At 48.9% G+C, this 22,796-nt stretch overlaps 1 long non-coding RNA gene across 1 annotated transcript; it reads left to right on the top strand.

Annotated features, from left to right (window-relative positions):
* Positions 1-7,298: 7,298 nt before the first annotated feature.
* Positions 7,299-22,236, top strand: LOC141271367 (uncharacterized). Its single transcript, XR_012321917.1, has 3 exons — positions 7,299-7,650; positions 7,974-8,162; positions 20,742-22,236. It is a non-coding gene; the product is annotated as an uncharacterized lncRNA (long non-coding RNA).
* The last annotated feature ends 560 nt before the right edge of the window (positions 22,237-22,796 follow it).

The raw sequence follows: 22,796 nt of genomic DNA, 5'->3' as shown, positions 1-22,796 counted from the left end.
TGTCTTGCTCGCCCCCTTTCCTGGAATTCCACTCGGATCGTGTGGTGCTTCGTACCCGTGGCGATTTTTTGCCTAAGTTGGTATCGAGTTTCCACGTCAATCAGGATATCGTGTTGCCCTCCCTCTGTCCGAAACCAAAGAGTCCAAAGGACCGGGCCTTGCACTCGTTGGATTTGGTGCGAGCATTGAAGTTCTATCTTTCAATCACGCAAGGGTTTCGGAAGTCGGACTCTCTTTTTGTGATTCCTGCTGGTCATCGGCGTGGTCTGCGGGCTTCCAAGGACACTATAGCCCCTGGAGGCGTACCGGCTCAAGGGCGAGCCTTGTCCGGTTAAGGTTCGAGCTCATTCCACGAGAGCTGTTGGTTCGTCGTGGGCTTTTCGTTAGGGGGCCTCGGCAGCGCAGCTCTGCCGGGCGGCTACCTGGCGCTCCGTCCACACTTTTACTAAATTTTATAAAGTGGACGTGAGTGCTTCCGCCGATGCGGCCTTGGGACGCAGGGTCCTGCAGGCGGCGGTGGTTTAGGTTATCTCTTTATCTCCTTTTCGGCTCTTGTTGCGCGCTTGACTATGTTGTTGGGGTGTTGGCGATTCTGCCACTGTTCCCCACCCTTGAGTTCTGGACTGCTTTGGGACGTCCCACTAGTAATGGATCTGTGTCTCCCTTCCAGCCCTTCTACTGCTGAAAGACGGATTTTGGTAAGACCTTACCTGTAAAATCCTTTTCAGCGAAGGAAGGGAGACACAGCACCCTCCCATGGCAGAAGTGTATTATTGTTTTCCAGATGCGGCTCGACTCCTCTCTGATGGAGGCCATCTGGGCGGGGGTTGGCGCGCTAGGGCTCTGTTCCAGCATTGCCAGCTCATCGCAGTTGTCAGGTCCAGTGAGTAGTGCCTGGGACTGTGTGTTCTTCCTGTTATATGCATAACCTGTTCTCTCGCATTTCTGATTTTTCAGAAGGGGTTGTGTTGTTCTGCTGGTGTTGTCTGCTCTTCCTTAGCTTGTGTACGGACTGAGGAACATGGGAGTAGGAGGAGCCTAAGCTGGAGGGGCCGGTCGTCACTTTTTATAAATCTGAGGTGAACTATCCTGTGGGGCTCCGCCTACCCACTAGTAATGGATCTGTGTCTCCCTTCCTTCCTTCGCTAAAAAGGATTTTACAGGTAAGGTCTTACCAAAATCCGTATTTTTGTGTTTTTTCATTGAAGACAACTTAAATGAAGATAATAATACCAAAGAATTTGTGATTGCAATCATTTTCAGGAAGAAACTGAGTATTATCTGACAGAATTGCAGGGGTGCCAATACTTTTGGCCACCACTGTATATATATAGTGGGGGGAAAGTCTTACAGTGGGGGATGCGTCTTATAGTCTGAATGTGGTGTGTGTGTGTGTGTATATATATACAGTACAGACCAAAAGTTTGGACACACCTTCTCATTTAAAGATTTTTCTGTATTTTCATGACTATGAAAATTGTACATTCACACTGAAGGCATCAAAACTATGAATTAACACATGTGGAATTATATACTTAGCAAAAAAGTGTGAAACTACTGAAAATATGTCTTATATTCTAGGTTCTTCAAAGTAGCCACCTTTTGCTTTGATGACTGCTTTGCACACTCTTGGCATTCTCTTGATGAGCTTCAAGAGGTAGTCACCGGAAATGGTTTTCACTTCACAGGTGTGCCCTGTCAGGTTTAATAAGTGGGATTTCTTGCCTTATAAATTGGGTTGGGACCATCAGTTGTGTTGTGCAGAAGTCTGGTGGATACACAGCTGATAGTCCTACTGAATAGACTGTTAGAATTTGTATTATGGCAAGAAAAAAGCAGCTAAATAAAGAAAAACGAGTGCCCATCATTACTTTAAGAAATGAAGGTCAGTCAGTGCGAAAAATTGGGAAAACTTTGAAAGTGGAAGTGGAGAGGGGTGATTATTCATGCTCTTTGATAGCAGGCAAACACGATTGCCTGGTAGCAGCCGGAGCCGTGCTTCTGCACCGTGTGCCGGCTATTAAGGAGTATGAAGTCACTGCTCCCCACGCACACAGTTCCCACAGTCCTTCCTGTTATGTGCTGTCCCTCCTGTTATGTGCTGTCTCCTCCTGTTATGTTCTGCCCACTCTTGTTATGTGCAGCCCCATCCTGTTATGTTTTTTTCCCATATTTTTATGTGCTTTTCCATCCTGTTAGGTGCTGCCCCTATCCTGTTATGTGCGCCCCCATTCTGCGCTCTTATCCTGTTATGTGCTGCCCCTATCCTGAAAGGTGCTGCCCCAATCGTGTTATGTGCTGCCCCCATCCTGTTATGTGCTGCCCCCATCCTGCGCCTTCATCCTGTTATGTGCTCCCCCATGAAGTTATGTCCTGCCCCATCCTGATATGTCCTGCCCCCTTCCTGTTATGTGCTGCCCCCTTCCTGTTATGTCCTGTCCCCTCCTGTTATGTGCTGTCCCCTCCTGTTATGTGCTTTCCCCTCCTGTTATGTGCTGCCCACTCTTGTTATGTGCTGTCCCCTCCTGTTATGTGCTGTCCCCTCCTGTTATGTGCTGTCCCCTCCTGTTATGTACTGCCCCATCCTGTTATGTGCTGTCCCCTCCTGTTATGTGCTGTCCCCTCCTGTTATGTGCTGCCCCTTCCTGTTATGTCCTGCCCCTTCCTGTTATGTCCTGTCCCCTCCTGTTATGTGCTGTCCCCTCCTGTTATGTGCTGTCCCCTCCTGTTATGTGCTGTCCCCTCCTGTTATGTGCTGCCCCTTCCTGTTATTTCCTGTCCCCTCCTGTTATGTGCTGTCCCCTCCTGTTATGTGCTGTCCCCTCCTGTTATGTGCTGCCCCTTCCTGTTATTTCCTGTCCCCTCCTGTTATGTGCTGTCCCCTCCTGTTATGTGCTGCCCCATCCTGTTATGTGCTGTCCCCTCCTGTTATGTGCTGTCCCCTCCTGTTATGTGCTGTCCCCTCCTGTTATGTGCTGTCCCCTCCTGTTATGTGCTGCCCCATCCTGTTATGTGCTGCCCCATCCTGTTATGTGCTGTCCCCTCCTGTTATGTGCTGCCCCATCCTGTTATGTGCTGTCCCATCCTGTTATGTCCTGCCCCCTTCCTGTTATGTACTGCCCCCTTCCTGTTATGTCCTGCCCCCATCCTGTTATGTCCTGTCCCCTCCTGTTATGTGCTGTCCCCTCCTGTTATGTGCTGTCCCCTCCTGTTATGTTCTGCCCACTCTTGTTATGTGCTGCCCCATCCTGTTATGTGCTGTCCCCTCCTGTTATGTGCTGTCCCCTCCTGTTATGTGCTGCCCCATCCTGTTATGTGCTGCCCCATCCTGTTATGTGCTGTCCCCTCCTGTTATGTGCTGTCCCCTCCTGTTATGTGCTGCCCCATCCTGTTATGTGCTGTCCCATCCTGTTATGTCCTGCCCCATCCTGTTATGTCCTGCCCCCTTCCTGTTATGTCCTGCCCCCTTCCTGTTATGTCCTACCCCCATCCTGTTATGTCCTGCCCCCTTCCTGTTATGTCCTACCCCCATCCTGTTATGTCCTGTCCCCTCCTGTTATGTGCTGTCCCCTCCTGTTATGTGCTGTCCCCTCCTGTTATGTTCTGCCCACTCTTGTTATGTGCTGCCCCATCCTGTTATGTGCTGTCCCCTCCTGTTATGTGCTGCCCACTCTTGTGTGCTGCCCCATCCTGTTATGTGCTGTTCCTCCTGTTATGTGCTGCCCCATCCTGTTATGTGCTGTCCCCTCCTGCTATGTTCTGCCCACTCTTGTTATGTGCTGCCCCATCCTGTTATGTGCTGTCCCCTCCTGTTATGTGCTGCCCCATCCTGTTATGTGCTGTCTCTCCTGTTATGTGCTGCTCCATCCTGTTATGTGCTGTCCCCTCCTGTTATGTGCTGTCCCCTCCTGTTATGTGCTGTCACTTCCTGTTATGTGCTGCCCCATCCTGTTATGTGCTGTCCCTCCTGTTATGTGCTGCTCCATCCTGTTATGTGCTGTCCCCTCCTGTTATGTGCTGTCCCCTCCTGTTATGTGCTGTCCCTCCTGTTATGTGCTGCCCCATCCTGTTATGTGCTGCCCCATCCTGTTATGTTCTGCCCACTCTTGTTATGTGCTGCCCCCTTCCTGTTATGTACTGCCCCCTTCCTGTTATGTCCTGTCCCCTCCTGTTATGTGCTGTCCCATCCTGTTATGTACTGTCCCTCCTGTTATGTTCTGCCCACTCTTGTTATGTGCAGCCCCATCCTGTTATGTGCTGCCCCATCCTGTTATGTGTTTTACCATCTTTTTATGTGCTGCTCCATCCTGTTAGGTGCTGCCCCTATCCTGTTATGTGCGCCCCCATTCTGTGCTCTTATCATGTTATGTGCTGCCCATAGCCTGAAAGCTGCTGCCCCAATCCTGTTATGTGCTGCCCCCATCCTGCGCCTTCATCCTATTATGTGCTCCCCCATCCTGTTATGTCCTACCCCCATCCTGATATGTCCTGCCCCCTTCCTGTTATGTGCTGCCCCCTTCCTGTTATGTCATGTCCCCTTCTGTTATGTGCTATCCCCTCCTGTTATGTGCTGCCCACTCTTGTTATGTGCTGCCCCATCCTGTTATGTACTGCCCCCTTCCTGTTATTTCCTGTCCCCTCCTGTTATGTGCTGTCCCCTCCTGTTATGTGCTGTCCCCTCCTGTTATGTGCTGCCCCATCCTGTTATGTGCTATCCCCTCCTGTTATGTGCTGTCCCCTCCTGTTATGTGCTGTCCCCTCCTGTTATGTGCTGCCCACTCTTGTTATGTGCTGCCCCATCCTGTTATGTGCTGCCCCATCCTGTTATGTGCTGTCCCCTCCTGTTATGTGCTGTCCCCTCCTGTTATGTGCTGCCCCATCCTGTTATGTGCTGTCCCATCCTGTTATGTCCTGCCCCATCCTGTTATGTCCTGCCCCCTTCCTGTTATGTCCTGCCCCCTTCCTGTTATGTCCTACCCCCATCCTGTTATGTCCTGCCCCCTTCCTGTTATGTCCTACCCCCATCCTGTTATGTCCTGTCCCCTCCTGTTATGTGCTGTCCCCTCCTGTTATGTGCTGTCCCCTCCTGTTATGTTCTGCCCACTCTTGTTATGTGCTGCCCCATCCTGTTATGTGCTGTCCCCTCCTGTTATGTGCTGCCCACTCTTGTGTGCTGCCCCATCCTGTTATGTGCTGTTCCTCCTGTTATGTGCTGCCCCATCCTGTTATGTGCTGTCCCCTCCTGCTATGTTCTGCCCACTCTTGTTATGTGCTGCCCCATCCTGTTATGTGCTGTCCCCTCCTGTTATGTGCTGCCCCATCCTGTTATGTGCTGTCTCTCCTGTTATGTGCTGCTCCATCCTGTTATGTGCTGTCCCCTCCTGTTATGTGCTGTCCCCTCCTGTTATGTGCTGTCACTTCCTGTTATGTGCTGCCCCATCCTGTTATGTGCTGTCCCTCCTGTTATGTGCTGCTCCATCCTGTTATGTGCTGTCCCCTCCTGTTATGTGCTGTCCCCTCCTGTTATGTGCTGTCCCTCCTGTTATGTGCTGCCCCATCCTGTTATGTGCTGCCCCATCCTGTTATGTTCTGCCCACTCTTGTTATGTGCTGCCCCCTTCCTGTTATGTACTGCCCCCTTCCTGTTATGTCCTGTCCCCTCCTGTTATGTGCTGTCCCATCCTGTTATGTACTGTCCCTCCTGTTATGTTCTGCCCACTCTTGTTATGTGCAGCCCCATCCTGTTATGTGCTGCCCCATCCTGTTATGTGTTTTACCATCTTTTTATGTGCTGCTCCATCCTGTTAGGTGCTGCCCCTATCCTGTTATGTGCGCCCCCATTCTGTGCTCTTATCATGTTATGTGCTGCCCATAGCCTGAAAGCTGCTGCCCCAATCCTGTTATGTGCTGCCCCCATCCTGCGCCTTCATCCTATTATGTGCTCCCCCATCCTGTTATGTCCTACCCCCATCCTGATATGTCCTGCCCCCTTCCTGTTATGTGCTGCCCCTTCCTGTTATGTCATGTCCCCTTCTGTTATGTGCTATCCCCTCCTGTTATGTGCTGCCCACTCTTGTTATGTGCTGCCCCATCCTGTTATGTACTGCCCCCTTCCTGTTATTTCCTGTCCCCTCCTGTTATGTGCTGTCCCCTCCTGTTATGTGCTGTCCCCTCCTGTTATGTGCTGTCCCCTCCTGTTATGTGCTGCCCCATCCTGTTATGTGCTATCCCCTCCTGTTATGTGCTGTCCCCTCCTGTTATGTGCTGTCCCCTCCTGTTATGTGCTGCCCACTCTTGTTATGTGCTGCCCCATCCTGTTATGTGCTGCCCCATCCTGTTATGTGCTGTCCCTCCTGTTATGTTCTGCCCACTCTTGTTATGTGCAGCCCCATCCTGTTATGTGTTTTACCATCTTTTTATGTGCTGCTCCATCCTGTTAGGTGCTGCCCCTATCCTGTTATGTGCGCCCCCATTCTGCGCTCTTATCCTGTTATGTGCTGCCCATAGCCTGAAAGCTGCTGCCCCAATCCTGTTATGTGCTGCCCCCATCCTGCGCCTTCATCCTGTTATGTGCTCCCCCATCCTGTTATGTCCTGCCCCCATCCTGATATGTCCTGCCCCCTTCCTGTTATGTGCTGCCCCCTTCCTGTTATGTCATGTCCCCTCCTGTTATGTGCTATGCCCTCCTGTTATGTGCTGCCCACTCTTGTTATGTGCTGCCCCATCCTGTTATGTGCTGCCCCTTCCTGTTATGTGCACCCCCATCCTGTTATGTGCTGCCTTCATCCTGGTATGTGCTGCCCCCATCCTGCTATGCGCTGCCCCCATCCTGCTATGCGCTGCCCCCATCCTAGGCCCCCATCCTGTTATGTGCTGCCCCCATCCTGCCTCCCCATCCTGCTATGCGCTGCCCCCATCCTAGCCCCCCATCCTGTTATGTGCTGCCCCCATCTTGTTATGTGCTGCCCCCATCCTGCCTCCCCATCCTGTTATGTGCTGCTCCCATCCTGTTATCTGCTGCCCCCATCCCGCGCCCCCATCCTGTTATGTCCTACCCCCATCATGCGCCCCCATCCTGTTATGTGCTACCCCCATCCTGCGCCTCCATCCTGTTATGTGCTGCCCCCATCCCGCGCCCCCATCCTGTAATGTGCTACCCCCATCATGCGCCCCCATCCTGTTAAGTGCTACCCCCATCCTGCGCCCCCATCCTGCGCCTCCATCCTGTTATGTGCTACCCCCATCATGCGCCCCCATCCTGTTATGTGCTACCCCCATCATGCGCCCCCATCCTGTTATGTGCTACCCCCATCCTGCGCCTCCATCCTGTTATGTGCTGCTCCCATCCCGCGCCCCCATCCTGTTACACATATAGGAGCAAACAAAATCCTCAAGAGAGGGCCACAGTAGGGTAAAAATACTGGTGCACTTACTGAACTAGCATTGCTGTCTAAGGGTCTGACATTGTCACCGAGTATGAGATATGATCAATTTACAGCTTTGAAAGACCTACACATTTTTGCCAGAACTCTGCTTTTCAAAAAATGATTTCATAATGAAAATATACAGAAGCATTTTCCAATGCCAGAGGAATAGGAGGCTTTGAGAGTTTTGGAGGGATTGGCGGCTGAACACAATTTACCATCTTTAGGTAAGGTTCCAATATCCATACGACCAAAATCAAAAAAGTTTCCACCATTGTCACTATGCCCCAACGTGGACATCTCTGTTCAGCTGGTTTCAGAGGATTTATATAGCATACCTACCAATATACACAATGATAACTTTACTATGTCTGAACACATCAGTTTGAAATGTCCTAAATCAATGAAAGACGTTATTTTCAAACCAGCTGACAAGGGTGGCAACGTTGTGGTTTGGCCAACTAAAATGTATGAGGCAGAGGCAAATAAAATGCTTAAAGACCACCACTGTTACAAAAACTGACGTTCAATCCCTTATTATCTTTCAAAGATCGACTCAACAAAATCCTTTGATTTGGGATAGAGAAAGGCATTATCACCAGGCAATTGTATGACACATTATTGGTGAAGGATCCATCTGTTTCAACGCTGTACTTGTTACCGAAGGTCCATAAAGATATGAAGACACCTCTGGGTAGACCCTTAATTGCTGGTAATGGAGACCTCACGGAGAATATCAGTAAGTATGTGGATTCTTTTCTTAAACCTTGGGTGGAAACAGTTCCCTCCTATCTATGTGATACATCTGATCTTCTACAAAAAATTGACTCCACTCACATTGACAAGGATATGCTTCTCATTACTTGTCATGTGGAGTCATTATATACGAGTATCCGCCATTGTGATGGATTGAGAGCCGTTGCCCATTTCCTTTCCATGACTCAATTTACAGTACAGACCAAAAGTTTGGACACCTCCTCATTTAAAGATTTTTCTGTATTTTCATGACTATGAAAATTGTGCATTCACACTGAAGGCATCAAAACTATGAATTAACACTTGTGGAATTATATACTTTACAAAAAAGTGTGAAACAACTGAAAATGTCTTATATTCTAGGTTCTTCAAAGTAGCCACCTTTTGCTTTGATGACTGCTTTCACACTCTTGGCATTCTCTTGATGAGCTTCAAGAGGTAGTCACCGGAAATGGTCTTCCAACAATCTTGAAGGAGTTCCCAGAGATGCTTAGCACTTGTTGACCCTTTTGCCTTCACTCTGCGGTCCAGCTCACCCCAAACCATCTCGATTGGGTTCAGGTCTGGTGACTATGGAGGCCAGGTCATCTGGCTTAGCACCCCATCACTCTCCCTCTTGGTCAAATAGCCCTTACACAGCCTGGAGGTATGTTTGGGGTCATTGTCCTGTTGAAAAATAAATGATGGTCCAACTAAACGCAAACCGGATGGAATAGCATGCCGCTGCAAGATGCTGTGGTAGCCATGCTGGTTCAGTATGCCTTCAATTTTGAATAAATCCCCAACAGTGTCACCAGCAAAGCACCCCCACACCATCACACCTCCTCCTCCATGCTTCACGGTGGTTGGAACCAAAGATCTCAAATTTGGACTCCTCAGACCAAAGCACAAATTTCCACTGGTCTAATGTCCATTTCTTGTGTTCTGTAGCCCAAACAAGTCTCTTCTGCTTGTTGCCTGTCCTTAGCAGTGGTTTCCTAGCAGCTATTTTACCATGAAGGCCTGCTGCACAAAGTCTCATTGTAACATCCCTGGCGGCGTCCTGGCATGGCTTACCACCTCCCACCATGCAAGACCGCCATCTTACCTATCAGTCCAGGCTGCACACTTTGCTCCAGTACCTGCTGTGTCTCTTGTCTGATTGCTTAAGGTTTCAGCGCGGTTACTGCCTGATTCTTATATTTACTGTGTGTTCACTCCTAATGCCTCCCCAGCCTATTGCTGTGAGTCACTGGATACTTAAACCCCCTCCACCCAGTAGGAGGTGCCTGAGCAACACTTTCTTACAGTGTGTTCTGTGCAGCTGAGTTGCCAGGTCTTGTCCTGTGTCTTGTCTGTTTCCGCCACCCTGGAGGCTGTATACCCAGGCCTGTTGCCTGTATCTGTGACTTCTAGTCTGTTTCCGCCACCCTGGGGGCTGAGTTCCCAGGCTCGTTCCTGTATCTTGTTCCTGGTTCAGTTCCTGTCTGAACTGTGTCCTAGCCCGTTACCTGTTTGTCTCTATGTCCGAACCTTCCCTTTTCCTGCAGTGTCTGAACCTGCACCTAACTCTAACTCGTCTCTGTACTTCTGTTTGTGAGTTTTGTGTCCACTCGCTACTTCATGTAAGTAGCTTGTGTGTATCTGGTTCTGCTTGTCCCGTTTCCCTGCCTCCGTATCTACCTCCTGTGTTCTAACTATCTTCCTGTATTTTCCAGTCTGTTCCATGTGAACCGAGCCCTGTCCTGTCTTCCTGCACCCTCTGCTCTGTTCTCGTCTGCTTGTCCACTGTACCTGCGGTTTCGCTCTGCTCTGCTTGTCCTCCGCATCTGCGGTATGGCTCTGCTCTGCTTGTCCACCGCATCTGTGGTTTCGCTCTGCTCTGCTTGTTCACCGCACCTGCGGTTTTCGGTCTGCTCTGCTTGTTCACCGCACCTGCGGTTTCGCTCTGCTCTGCTTGTTCACCGCATCTGCGGTTTCGCTCTGCTCTGCTTGTCCACCGCACCTGCGGTTTCGCTCTGCTCTGCCCCGCTTGTCTTCCGCGCCTGCAGTTCTGCTCTGCTAGTCCACCGCACCCGCGGCTTTGTTCCTGTATCTCAGTCTGTACTGGTCCCTATCCAGCCATACCTTACCTGCCAGTATCTGCCTGTCTGCATACCAGCCGTGCCTGCCAGTACCCGCCTGTCTGCATACCAGCAGTGCCTGCCCGTTCCTGCATTCCCCGGTGTGGGTCAACAGCTGTGACCAGGGTCTGACCTGGAGTAGCACCTGGTCCCTCTGCTTGGTTCCTACCTGGTTCACTTAGTCGACTGAGCCGCCATGAGACCTTGGTCGGACCGAGTTGATACTTAGTCACGCTCCTCCAGGCACTCCTCGGCTCACGGTCCAGTGGGATCACTAACCACGCTCACGCCAGTCAGTCCGGGCGTGAGCGTAACACTCATTTTAAGGCTGCGTGCCCACGATGCGTTTTTAATGCTTTTCTGCTGCGGAATTTCCGCAGCGGAAACGCATTAAAAACACTTGGTAATCTGCACCCCATGGTCCCCAATGGCATTCCGCAATGTCAATGCACATGCTGCGGATTATTCCGCAGCGTTTCTGCAGCGCTCATAAATCCGCAGCATGTTCATTAATTTTGCGGAAGCGCAGCGGAATGGCGCCATTGACTTGCATTGAGACGCATATAATCCGTGTCTGTACATTTGTACACGTGGATTATATGCTTTTCAATGTGCGGATGGTACCCAGTTCTTGAGGAGAGGAGACTCTCATCCACACCTGGGTACCATTGTACCTGTTAAAAAAAGAATAAAATAATAAATAAGGTTTATATTCACCTGTCCGGCGGCCCCTGCAGCGCTTATCTTCCAGGACCTGAGATGACGTCACGGTCATGTGACTGCAGGCTGTCTCGTGATGTGCCGGCAACCCGGAAGAAGCCAGGACGAGCGCTACAGCACACGCGGCGGGGCATCGGGGTAAGTATTTTTTATTTTTACGGTTACACTATGTAAATCCATGCCGGTTGCATGGATTTATATAGTGTGACCTAATTGTCAAGCACTTTCCAAGTGATGCTATCGCCTGGAAAGTGCTTGTCAGTCCACATGCGGAAACGCATGCGTTAACGCATGTGGATACGCATGTGAATCCGCATGTATTCTGCAGGAAAAACGCATGCACAACCTGCATGCGTTTTTTCTGCCAGGGAGATGCAGAAATGCTGCAGAAATTTTCTGCTTCATTTCTGCATCGTGGGCACATAGCCTAACAGTTGTTGTAGAGATGTGTCTGCTGCTAGAACTCTGTGTAGCATTGACCTGGTCTCTAATCTGAGCTGCTGTTAACCTGTGATTTCTGAGGCTGGTGACTCGGATAAACTTATCCTCAGAAGCAGAGGTGACTATTGGTCTTCCTTTCCTGGGGCGTTCCTCATGTGAGCCAGTTTCTTTGTAGCGCTTGATAGTTTTTGCAACTGCACTTGAGGACACTTTCAAAGTTTTCCCAATTTTTCGCACTGACTGACCTTCATTTCTTAAAGTAATGATGGCCACTCGTTTTTCTTTACTTAGCTGCTTTTTTCTTGCCATAATACAAATTCTAACAGTCTATTCAGTAGGACTATCAGCTGTGTATCCACCAGACTTCTGCACAACACAACTGATGGTCCCAACCCCATTTATAAGGCAAGAAATCCCACTTATTAAACCTGAGAGGGCACACCTGTGAAGTGAAAACCATTTCCGGTAACTACCTCTTGAAGCTCATCAAGAAAATGCCAAGAGTGTGCAAAGCAGTCATCAAAGCAAAAGGTGGCTACTTTGAAGAACCTAGAATATAAGACATATTTTCAGTTGTTTCACACTTTTTTGTTAAGTATATAATTCCACATGTGTTGATTCATAGTTTTGATGCCTTCAGTGTGAATGTACAATTTTCATAGTCATGAAAATACAGAAAAATCTTTAAATGAGAAGGTGTGTCCAAACTTTTGGTCTGTACTGTACCTTTGAAGAGAGAGACTTCATTCTAACACTGTTGGAGTTTGTACTCAGCAAAAAAAATTTTTTGTCTTCAATGGGTCCTTCTTCCTGCAGCTCCAGGGGACAGCAATGGGGGCAGCCTGTGCGCCCTTTTATGCTAACTTGTTTCTGGGGCTGTGGGAGAGGGAGCTCTTTTTTACAAGAACTGAATTCTAATGAACTTAATATAAGACTGACGCATAAATTTGATTATCAAAAGATTGAGTTCTTGGATGTGACTATTAAAAGGGGTGAATCTGGCTTTTTACAGTCTGATGTCTTTCATAAAGAGACAGCCGTCAATGCTGTCTTGCACGCCTCTTCTTCACATCCAAGACGTGGTTAGATTAGTTCCAATTAGTCAGTTTCTTAGAATCAGACGGATTTGTTCTACCTTTGAAGACTTTGAGATGAGAGCAGTGGAAATGAAAGGGAGGTTTTTGGATAGTGGGTACAGTAAGAGAAGCATTAAGTATGCCTACAATCGAGTGAAAAATGCTGATCGTCAACAATTAATCTATCCTAAGAGACAATCGATGCAAGCCAATCCTGTGAGAATGGTGACTCAATACCATTCTCAATGGCAGAGGATGTATGACATTTTTAAAAAACATTGGCCCATGCTATTGGCTGATCGCACCCTTAAACAATATCTCCCTACAAATCCATCTATCACTGCACGTAGATATTTCAATTTATAGGACCATTTGGTTCGGAGCTATTATACTCCGACTAATAAGTCACGGATTACTGATATCAAACAAACCGATAAGAAGAGGAATTGGGGCTGCACTCCATGCGGCTCCTGTATAACTTGCCCTAATATTGAAAAGATTTAAGAAGTTTTTCTCTTCGACTGGAAAGGAGTTTGATTTCACATACCCTATTACCTGTACAACACGTAACGTGATATATCATGCTACATGTCCCTGCTCCTTAATATACAGGGTGGTCCAAAAGTAGGTGGACAGAAAGTGTAATAAGGTTATGACTGGGGAGAGTTATCAAACATGGTGTAAAGTGAAACTGGCTCAGTTGCCCATAGCAACCAATCAGATTCCACTTTTCATTCCTCACAGACTCTTTGGAAAGTGGAAGGTGGAATCTGATTGGTTGATAAGGGCAACTGGCTCAGTTGCCCTTATCTAGTTTTCACAGATAGATCTCCCCCAAATCTGTTTTCTTTTCAGATCATACATAATGGCTAATAATTTAAATACAGATCAAAGAAAATGGATTTTAACAGAGTATTGGAAATCTCAAAATGCTGAAACCGTTAGAGCAAATTGGGTTGAAACATTGGGTACCCAAGCCCCAAAGAGACAAACCATTTACCGCATTCGTGACAAATTCAATGCCACTGGCTCAATCCTTAAAGCTCCAAAAACTGCTCGACCCAAAACAGTCTGTACAGAAGATAATAAACAACTTGTTGCTGAAACGTTTGTTCAGAGTCCAAAAAAGTCCACCAGATAGAGCCTCTTTGGAATTGGGAATTTCACGAGCTTCTATCGTGCGAATCCTGAAATCTATTGGGTGGAAAGCTTATCATCCACGTCTAATTCATGGTTTATTGGAGGATGATCCAGACAGGCGGCTACAATTTAGTGAGATTATGCTTAACGAAATTGAAGAAAATCCAGTAATTTTAGATAACATTATGTGGAGTGATGAAGCTTCTTTCAGAATATCCGGCCATATTAACAGACATAATTGTATTTACTGGTATAATGAGCACATGCATTTAACATTAGAGCAACAACTTAATGAGCCTGGTGTCAATGTTTGGGGTGGTATTTCAAGTTTTGGTGTTTTTGGACCAATATTTTTTGATGGAACAGTCACAGGAGATAAGTATCTCGAAATTCTAATGAATCAAGTTGTTCCCCAGTTACAGCAACAGCCTAATTCACATGACCTTTATTTCCAACAAGATGGGGCCCCTCCACATTATTCAAGAGTAGTCAGCGAGTATCTTGATGAAACATTTCCTAATAAATGGATTGGCTGAAGAGGCACACTTGATTGGCCGGCACATTCACCAGACTTGACCCCAATGGATTTTTTCTTTTGGGGAATACTCAGGGACAAAGTTTATAGTTGAAAACCAAAAAGTGTCAGTGATTTGAAAAATTACATAAGAGATGCATTTCAAGAAATTAATACCCAAAGAGACTTATGCAAAAAAGTTTGTTGAAGCGTAAGAGGCAGACTTCAAAGCTGTGCAAATTGTAATGGAAAACAGTTTGAGCACCTGCGTTGATAAAATTTAAAGGCTTTTGTATTATTGTTCAGAATATTTAATTGTCAATGTTATGCTTGTGTTAGTAAATATAATTTTATATATAAATCAAAATAAATGTTATTATTTTCTGTCCACCTACTTTTGGACCACCCTGTATATAGGCATAACGACTAGGATGCTCAAAATTCGAGCAAATGAACATGTCCGGGACATCATGGCAGCTGCTACAGAAGACAATTTGGATCTATTAAAGACAATACCTAAACATTTTAAGGTCCATCACGCTTGTGATCCATCAGGTTTTCGGGTTAAGGGGATAAACCACATATATTTGAACCTGTGTGGTGGCAATACCAGCCGACTCCTGGCCCAAAAAGAATCAAGATGGATCTGGACTTTGAAAACGTGACATGAGGCCTTAATGAGGCCTTGACTTTTACTCCATTTCTAGGATCTCCCTCTCTTTTCAGCAGCAGAAGGGAAGGAAGGGAGACACAGATCCATTACTAGTGGGTAGGCGGAGCCCCACAGGATAGTTCACCTCAGATTTATAAAAAGTGGCGACCGGCCCCTCCAGCTTAGGCTCCTCCTACTCCCATGTTCCTCAGTTTTAAATTTGAGGTCGCAGAGGATAGTCGCTGCCTTTGCAGCTCCTCAGAAGATTTTCTTATTTTTATTCCGGAGACCTGGACCCCCCCGTGGTCTAGAGGTCTCAGGGGGTCTCAGCGCTGCTGGGACCCCTGACCCTCCCCTGGCGGATCTGCGTACCCCCTAAGGAGGTCCCCGCAGAACCCTGCTGGCCCCGGGGGATACAGGGCGCTCCCTGGCGGAGACGCACACCGCTCTTGTGGGATCCCTGCGTGCTCCGCCGTGGGGGGAGCAAGGGCCACGGCGCCACACATCCCTGGGGGTCCGTGTGGCGCTCAGCTGGGTAAGTGCTCTTATTGAGTGCTTTCAGCGGCTGCTGCGGCAGCCGCTGTCACTGTATATGTGTTTGTGGTGACTGCTGTTTTTTTCTGCTTGCCGGGATTTCTCCTCTGCATGCAGCGTTTGATCATTGGCAGGCAGGGGAGCAGGGACGGAGGATTCGCGCGCTCTGTTTGTAGCTCGACGGGGGGGGCGTGGCTTAGCGTCTCTCTGTTGTCAGTTCGTGACAGGAAGAGCCGGGAAAGCGCGCGCTGGAGATATCCCAGCCCCTTCTTCTTCCGGCCAGCGTCCATCCTCGTGCAGCGTCTCCTACTCCCTGCTCCCTGCCCTCATCACACCGAGAAGAGCAGACTCTACGCCAGCTGGTGAGTCTCTCCTGCCTTTTAGGCAGAAAGTTCCTTCTACAGCGCAGAGCACTTTCCTTATGTCCTAGCTGACAGGGTGTGCTGTATACGGCGCTGCTTCTTCCCTACTGAGATGGCTCTGACGCACACCTCACAAAAAGGGTAGTGCGGATCAGTAGCATTAACCCCTTCTGAACGAGGCCTGGCCCATCAGGCTGTTAACCCTCTCTGGAGGTGCACCCTTCTGGGATCAGAGGGTGCTTCTCTCTAGTCTGTCAGGTTAACTTTAGCTCTGCAGGCCGCTGGGGTAGCTTTTCTCCTTCTAAGGAGGAGCTTTAACCCTTCAGTGCCGGGTGATTTTTTGTGCAAGAACAGGCTGTGGTAGTGGAATTCACACATCCTTGGTTACTGCACCCATTGTAATGTTATTACCGCCTTATCCGCGATGCTCGCAACTGTGTGGGGGCATGTCGGATCAGGGACCAAGGGGCGCGGACCTCTCTCCCGGTCCGCTTCAGGATTGGTCACGCGTATCTGATACGCCGGGGTCTTCAACGGCGTCAGGTTCGACGCTAGTTGGGGGTCTCAGTGATTTTAAGGTGGAGGCTCTCACTCGCTCCATTGACAGTCTGTCTGACCTCCTGGGTCATTGGGTCTCTGCTAAGTCCCAACCGACGTCTAGAAGCAAGAAGCGTCACAGACCTGTGGCGGCGCCGTCTCCTCCGCGCAGTGCGTCGGAGGCTTCAGAATCGCCGACAGACGAAGAGATTCGGCGGGGTCGCTCTGCTTCGCTTTTGGGCCTCGTGGACGCTTTTGTTGAAGCTATGCGGGAAGCGTTACAACTGTCTGAAGAGGTGACGGGGCGCCCTGGCAAATCGGCCCGGCTGTATCAGGAGTCACGTCGGGCTCGCTCGACGCTGCCGATGCACGAAGAACTTAACAAGGCGGTGGAGAAAGAACGCCTGTGTCCGGATAAACGTTTCCAAGGGTTGCGGTTGTTTGATGCCCTGTATCCCTGTTCCACGGAAACGATCACTAATTGGGTCCCCTCTCCTGAAGTGGATGTGCCATTGTCTCAGCTGAGCAAATCCTCTTTGCTTCCTGTTAAAGGGAAGGCGAGTCTTCAGGACCAGCTGGACAGAAGGACGGAGTTAGCGGCAAAGTCCATCTACGAGGCCGCGGGTCACGGATTCCGAGCGGCCTTGGGGGCCATGTGGGCTGGTGAGGCTTCGCTGCGGTGGTTGGATCAGCTGCGGACGGCATGGCAAGATGGAACTCCGCTGTCCAAAGTGGAAAGGCTCTTACAGCTCTTGGAAGAAGCGGCCCGATATGGCAGGGACGCAGTGCTGGATACTACTTCGGTGATGTCCAGGGCTCAATCCTCGGCCGTCTCTGTCAGGAGAGCACTGTGGCTTAAACAGTGGACCGGAGACGCAGTATCCAAACAAGGTTTGCTGAGTCTGGCGTACAAGGGCGGTCAGCTGTTTGGTTCGGACCTCACGGAGCTGATTGCTAAGGCCAAGGCCAAAGATACGGCCTTGCCGCAGCGAAAGGCAGCGGTTTCTACGTCCGGCAAATCAAGTGCCGGTAGTGGTCATCGGTCCTTTCGGCCCAGGGGTCGGTTCGGTCAGCCTTCTTGGAGATCGGATCGTCCCTCGTCTTCCGGAAAAAAGACCTCCCAGAAATCCCGTACTCCCTGGAAATAACATTTCCGTCAGGACAAGCGGGAGGTTGACAAAAAGCCCGCTAAGGCGGACTGACCCCAGGAACCCTCTCGAGGGCTCTCGGGTGGGAGGTCGTCTGCTACAATTCGGGTCTATTTGGGCATCACACGTATCGGACGCCTGGGTGACGCGGGTTATGTCGGAAGGTTATTTCATAGAGTTTCATTCTCGACCCCCGGACAGGATTCGTCAGTCGCCCATCCCGTCCGAGCCCAGGCTAGCTGCCGCACTGCTGCGGGAGGTCGACTCTCTTCTGCAGCAGGGTGTGGTGATTCCAGTTTCGCCGGAGGACCAGGGAAGGGGGTTTTACTCCAACCTTTTTGTGGTTCCCAAAAAGAAGGACAAGTTTCGCCCCATTCTGGACCTCAAAGATTTGAATTTGCATGTCCGGACCCGGAAATTCCGTATGGAGTCTCTTCCCTCCGTCGTGGCGGCCCTGTGACAGCACGATTTCTTGGTGTCGATCGACATCCGTGACGCCTATTTACATGTCCCTATCGGCAGGGCTCACCAGCGCTTCCTGCGGTTCGCCATACGTCAGGCCCATTACCAGTTTGTGGCCCTACCGTTCGGGTTGGCCTCGGCGCCCAGGGTTTTTACAAAAATTCTGGCGCCGCTCATGGCGCTCCTTCGAAAGCCGGGAGTTACGATTCTCCCCTACCTGGACGACCTGTTAATTGTGTCACCCACAGCGGAGGAGGCGGTGACGGCTCGCGATCTCTCCCTTCAACACCTGGAGGACTTCGGGTGGCTGGTCAAGCCTGACTGGCTGGGGGGGGTTTAGAACGATCTCTGGGTTCAGGGGGTCAGGTCGTCAGAGGAGTCGTCTCTGCCGATCAACATCTTGGAGTTGAGAGCGATATTTCTCTGCCTCCGACATTGGACGGTCCCTTTGAGCGGTCTGCCGGTCCGGATTCAGACGGACAATTCGACAGCGGTCGCATATATCAACCATCAGGGCTTGACGAGGAGTTCCAGACTCATGATGGAGGTCTTGCGGATCCTGGTATGGGCCGAGTCCAGGGTTCCAGCCATCTCCGCGATTCACATCCCAGGAGTGCTGAATATCTCGGCGGACTTCCTCAGTCGCGAGCAGGTGGATCCCGGAGAATGGAGTCTTCATCCGGATGTTTTTGCACTGCTGTGCTCCCGTTGGGGGACTCCCCAGGTGGACTTGATGGCATCCAGGCTGAACGCCAGGATTCCGACGTTCATGTCCAGGTACAGGGACCCAGAGGCTGTGGCGGTAGATGCTTTAGTGGCCCCGTGGGACCAGTTCAAGCTGATCTACGTGTTTCCGCCGGTATCCTTACTTCCTCTGGTGATCCGGCGGATCAAACTCGAACGAATTCCGGCAATTTTGGTGGCGCCGGATTGGCCGCGGAGGGCGTGGTATTCAACGCTGGTGTCTCTTCTGGCGGCGCCTCCGTTTCCACTGCCTCTTCGCCCGGACCTATTAACCGAAGGGCCCATTCGTCATCCGGACCTGAAGTCTCTTCGTTTGACGGCGTGGCTCTTGAGACCGAGATATTGACCCGTCGTGGGTTTTCGGCCGAGGTCATTGCCACCTTGCGGGCGGCCAGAGGTCCGGCTACGACTAGGATTTATCACAGAACTTGGGAGGCCTTCTATTCATGGTGTTCTGGATCGTCAAGGAACCCAAGGGTTTTTTCCATTCCCAACTTCTTGGCTTTTCTGCAATGTGGTTTGGCCAAGGGTCTGGCGGTTGGTACCTTGCGGGGTCAGGTATCTGCACTATCCGTGCTTTTTCGGAAGGCTGTTGCCTCGCGCAGGGATGTGCGTTCGTTTTTTCGCAGGATTGCACGACAGTTCCCGCCCCGGAGGGCGTTTGTGGCTCCTTGGCGGTTCAATCTAGTCTTGGAGGCTCTTCAGCACGGGCCGTTTGAGCATATGGATTCAGCTACGCCTTACTTGCTTTCTTGGAAGGTGGCCTTCCTGGTGGCGGTCACCTCTTTGAGAAGGGTTTCTGAGTTGGCGGCATTGTCTTGCTCACCCCCTTTTCTGGAGTTCCACTCGGATCGCGTGGTGCTTCGTACCCGTTGCGATTTTCTGCCCAAAGTGGTGTCGTGTTTCCACGTCAGTCAGGACATCTTGTTGCCCTCCCTCTGTCTGAAACCAAGGAATCCAAAGGAACGGGCCTTGCACTCGTTGGATTTGGTGCGGGCTTTGAAGTTCTATCTTACCATCACGCAAGAGTTTCAGAAGTCGGACTCTCTTTTTGTGATTCCTGCTGGTCGTCGGCGTGGTCAGCGGGCTTCCAAGGACACTATAGCTCGGTGGATACGTTCGGCTATCCTGGAGGTGTACCGGCTCAAGGGCGAGCCTTGTCCGGTTAAGGTTTGAGCTCATTCCACGAGAGTGGTTGGTTCGTCGTGGGCTGTTCGTCAGGGGGCCTCGGCAGCGCAGCTCTGCCGGGCGGCTACATGGCGTTCCGTCCACACTTTTACTAAATTTTATAAAGTGGACGTGAGTGCTTCCGCTGATGCGGCCTTGGGACGCAGGGTCCTGCAGGCGGCGGTGGTTTAGGTTATATCTTTATCTAGTTTTGGCAATTGTTGCGCGCTTACCTAAGTTGTTGGGGTGTTGGCGATTCTGCCACTGTTTCCCACCCTTGAGTTCTGGACTGCTTTGGGACGTCCCACTAGTAATGGATCTGTGTCTCCCTTCCCTTCTGCTGCTGAAAGACGGATTTTGGTAAGACCTTACCTGTAAAATCCTTTTCAGCGAAGGAAGGGAGGCACAGCACCCTCCCAGGGCAGAAGTGCATTATTGTTTTCCAGATGCGGCGCGACTCCTCTCTGATGGCAGTCATCGGGACTGGGGTCGGCGCGCTAGGGCTCTGTTCCAGCATTGCCAGCTCATCGCAGTTGTCAGGTCCAGTGAGTAGTGCCTGGGACTGTGTGTTCTTTCTGTTATATGCATAACCTGTTCTCTCACACTTCTGATTTTTCAGAAGGGGTTGTGTTGTTCCACTGGTGTTGTCTGCTCTTCCTTAGCTTGTGTACAGACTGAGGAACATGGGAGTAGGAGGAGCCTAAGCTGGAGGGGCCGGTCGTCACTTTTTATAAATCTGAGGTGAACTATCCTGTGGGGCTCCGCCTACCCACTAGTAATGGATCTGTGTTTCCCTTCCTTCCTTCGCTGAAAAGGATTTTACAGGTAAGGTCTTACAAAATCCGTCTTTTTCCCCTCCAGCCATATTTTTGGCATCATGTTTTTATTGTGTTTTAAACTAAAATTGTTTTTAATTGTGTTTGTTGCTACAATCCTAATGATGTCCCATTTATCATCTTTTAGTATATACTTACTGTACCTTGATGTTGGCTCTTTGTTCTATCCATGTTGAAGAGGATGTGGACGCCTCCTAGCATCATTTTGAAGAGGATAAATAAGAAAAGGATGAGAAGGCACCACTAGACAAGATGCGGACAATTAGTGTTTAACAGCTTATATCTACTACATCTGGACATCAATTTGTTTCATGTGGATATATACTATGTTCTTATTATATGCATATAACCAATGTTATTGACTTGTCCAACTTCATTTTTTAAATGACCTGCAGGTTCATTTTTCTGTATCTCTTTCAGCTTTATCCATACCCTTAATAGCTTTTGTATCCGGTTATTTGCTACAATGTCTTTTTCTCTTTCTGTGGCATTTTCCTTGTTTATCCTTATTGGGGTTACCTCCATGACATCAGGGCATGGCTCATGTCACTGGCATCATTGGTACCATGTTGCCACCTGCGTTGAATTCATGTCCTTGATGCCCCTGGGGGCGCCCAATCTCCAACTTGGGTTTTCCTTCCCTTTTTTTGTTTCTTTCTTATCTGGTTCTCCCTGATCTATATCTTAAGATAGTATAAATTGTATATGTTAAGATTGCATAAAACCTTTTTTGTTGATTCTTTACCATAAAGGTCGTCATTGGACATACAACCCCTGGCAAAAATTATGGATTCACTGGGCCCGGAGGATGTTCATTCAGTTGTTTAATATTGTTGAAAAAAAGCAGATCACAGACATGGCACAAATTTCAAATGGCAACTTTAGGGCTTTAAGAAACACTAAAAGAAATCAAGATTAAAAATGTGGTACTCAGTAAGGGTAATTTTTTTCTGACCAAGCAGAGGGAAAAAATTATTGAATCACTCAATTCTGAGGAAAAAAATATGGAATCATGAAAAACAAACACACAATAGAACACTCCAATACATCACTAGTATTTTGTTGCACCACCTCTGGCTTTAATAACAGCTCATGTGACCCTCCATGTGTGTAGCTTTTGGCTTCACGTTTACTCTTACTTTCCGCTCATGTGACCTCAGAGGGCGTTGTGTTGGGTTGCACGCCTATTCTGATACACTAGGGAGGCGGCGTTCTTGCAATGACTTCGGCACAGGTCTGTCCTATCCTTAGCGTCGACTCGTTTCTCATGAATACTCATTATTTTACGGTTGCTTCTATTGGTACCTTATGTATATTTATACACTGCTTATGATGCCACACCCCCCGGAAGAAGGCACACGCCAAAACGCGTGTAGGGGCTGGCACTACTATTTGGCACTCACTAGTAAGTACCACTACTTTTGGTTCATCAATCTCTTTAGGGGGGACCATATATGGCTAATACTTTATGGACAATTTGATTGTTTACATGCACAAATCACTTTACTACGTTTGGTAAATATGTTAGCTATTTTTGTATGGTTACTGCACCTGTATATTTACCCTACTGTCGCCCTCTCTTGAGGATTTTGTTTGCTCCTATATGTACAGTACAGACCAAAAGTTTGGACACACCTCATTTAAAGATGTTTCTGTATTTTCATGACTATGAAAATTGTACATTCACACTGAAGGCATCAAAACTATGAATTAACACGTGTGGAATTATATACTTTACAAAAAAGTGTGAAACAACTGAAAGTATGTCTTATATTCTAGGTTCTTCAAAGTAGCCACCTTTTGCTTTGATGACTGCTTTGCACACTTTTGGCATTCTTTTGATGAGCTTCAAGAGGTAGTCACCGGAAATGGTTTTCACTTCACAGGTGTGCTCTGTCAGGTTTAATAAGTGGGATTTCTTTCCTTATAAATGGGGTTGGGACCATCAGTTGTGTTGTGCAGAAGTCTGGTGGATACATAACAGATAGTCCTACTGAATAGACTGTTAGAATTTGTATTATGGCAAGAAAAAAGCTGCTAAGTAAAGAAAAACGAGTGGCCATCATTACTTTAAGAAGTGAAGGTCAGTCAGACCGAAAAATTGGGCAAACTTTGAAAGTGTCCCCAAGTGCTGTTGCAAAAACCATCAAGCGCTACAAAGAAACTGGTTCACATGAGGACC

The sequence above is a fragment of the Phyllobates terribilis genome, unplaced genomic scaffold (assembly GCF_046119375.1).
Source record: "Phyllobates terribilis strain yellow unplaced genomic scaffold, ASM4611937v1 Scaffold_5__5_contigs__length_657084704, whole genome shotgun sequence".
Lineage (NCBI taxonomy): Eukaryota > Metazoa > Chordata > Amphibia > Anura > Dendrobatidae > Phyllobates > Phyllobates terribilis.
This window is presented reverse-complemented; position numbering and strand designations above follow the sequence as displayed.